This window comes from Etheostoma spectabile, chromosome 24 (assembly GCF_008692095.1).
Source record: "Etheostoma spectabile isolate EspeVRDwgs_2016 chromosome 24, UIUC_Espe_1.0, whole genome shotgun sequence".
Taxonomy (NCBI): Eukaryota; Metazoa; Chordata; class Actinopteri; order Perciformes; family Percidae; genus Etheostoma; species Etheostoma spectabile.
In genome coordinates this window covers 15,803,935-15,806,141 of record NC_045756.1, presented here as the reverse complement: position 1 = coordinate 15,806,141, position 2,207 = coordinate 15,803,935, and the positions used below count along the sequence as shown (strand labels likewise).

The 2,207-nt window shown below is 39.9% G+C and overlaps 1 non-coding gene across 1 annotated transcript in view; it reads right to left on the bottom strand.

Annotated features, from left to right (window-relative positions):
• trnal-caa (transfer RNA leucine (anticodon CAA)) overlaps positions 1-39 on the bottom strand; it is a 78-nt gene extending 39 nt beyond the window's left edge. The window contains exon 1 of the tRNA in view: positions 1-39. This exon is cut by the window's left edge and continues 39 nt beyond it. This is a non-coding gene — a tRNA (tRNA-Leu).
• Positions 40-2,207: the final 2,168 nt, after the last annotated feature.

Below are 2,207 nucleotides of genomic sequence, written 5' to 3'. Positions count from 1 at the left end.
TTACTAGACAGGCACTTTAACCAACTAAGCCACAGCACCACCATGAATAGTTATAATGTTAAGTGTTAATATGTCTATTACCTTTTATAAACTAAAGCTACAGTATACAGACGGGCAATATTGGGAGTGACGTGTTACAAAAGTAATACATTCTAGACTCTCCTCCATCCTTTCAGGCTTATTTATTTCGGTCCTTTTTGAGGTCATAGCCAATAGTTTTTAAAAGTTTTTAATGTATTTATCAAAACAGCATAATTATGCAAAATGAACAGAAATGGCTGATGAATGAACTAGGTGTATATTGTATCTTAAAATTGCATTTCATGTGTTTTCATGTATCATTTTAAGTATGTGTTAATGTAATATGTCTTTGTCATTTGCTACCAGAGCAGTTTAATGGGTAGCATGGGGATTGGGTAGACGTTCTATACATAAGGGTAATCTCTGCAATAAGGTGCCTCTGGGATTTGAACCCAGGATCTCCTGTTCACTAGACAGGCACTTTAACCAGTAATATACTTCTTGCTGTAACGCAGTATTATAAAGCGTTACTAAATACATTTTGGTAATGTTATACTCGCTACAATCACAGTAACGCGAGTTACAACACATTTTAACGCAACATTTAGTGTTAGAAAAAAAGCTATATCTCCAACCTGGCCTGGGAACGTCTCGGGTTCCCCCAGTCGCTCAAGAGTATATTGCTGCAGCCTGGAGCGTCCCATGTCATCCATCCCGTCTCATGCGGAGGCGTGTCCAACGGTAAATCCAGAGGGTCAAAAATGCAAATCGCAATTTATTTATTTTTTATTCATTTATATGATTGCCGTTGTACAAATGAATAAAATATGTTGTTTTTTTTAACTAAACATGTCTATAAGATAAATGCAGACTATCATACTGATGAATAAAAACACTTAAAATATATGTTCTTCTATAAAATAAATGCAGATTATAGGCAAACTAAAAAAATCCTTCTGCCATCCCCGAGTTTCTACTTTTCAAAATAAAAGCTCGCATCTGGAATCAAATACTAATATCTCTCGTTTCAAAGTTAAAGCTCACGTCAACTATCATGCTGATGAATAAAATATTTGGTGTGTTTTTAAATATTTAAAAATATATGTCCGTCTCTAAAAAAATGCAGATGATAGGCAAACAAAAAAATTCCTTCTATAGCTGCATCTTTGATCATGGCTTGCTGCTCAATCACAGGAGCACTTTCAGTGATAGACTCATTCCCAAAAACCACAGAGCGCCACAGGAAGTCATTCCTGCCTGTGGCCAAACTTTATAACTCCTCCCTCTAAGTGTCCGACACACAGACACTTAGAGGGGTTGAAATGGCAAATATTATCGTTTTGTGCAATAAAACTGGCTTGTAATGTGTGCAATACCAACTGCTACATTATATATTATTATGTATTATTTATTTCTTTTCACCATTGCAACACCTTAATTATGTTATTTAGTAAAAACTGTATCATAATATACCTAACTATGTAAATACCACACTCCTTATATTTCTTTATTTCTATTTATTTTCTATATTTCTAATATGAGCAATTGTAACACAGAGTTTCCCTTCGGGGATCAATAAAGTATTTCTGATTCTGATTCTGATCCAAGTTGCCAGCTTAGAAGGAATTTCTCCCGACAGAGTTCAAGCATTTGGTTTAGTTTAAAAAAAAATGTCCCCCTTTCATACAATACAAACCAAAATACAATAGAACCGCTGGCGGAAGTGGAAGAAAAATTCAATCGCATCCTGGCCCAAGACCGTGGCAGCAGAGATACGCAGTCGAATGCAGGACGGGTCCCAGAGACCCGAAGGCCGATGCCGCGGTAGTAGAAAAATAGAACCGCATTCTGCCCCGGGTCCCAGAGACCCGACAGCATTCTGCCCCGGGTCCCAGAGACCCGACAGCATTCTGCCCCGGGTCCCAGGGACCCGACAGCATTCTGCCCCGGGTCCCAGAGACCCGACAGCATTCTGCCCCGGGTCCCAGGGACCCGACAGCATTCTGCCCCGGGTCCCAGAGACCCGATAACATTCTGCCCCGGGTCCCAGAGACCCGACAGCATTCTGTCCCGGGTCCCAGAGAGCCGACAGCCGAGGCCAACAGTCGCTCTCGCCATGCTGATGAAAAGTTGTATTTGCAGCAATGTCCCAGTGAAGTGTGAAAACAACATAGAATATACAATTA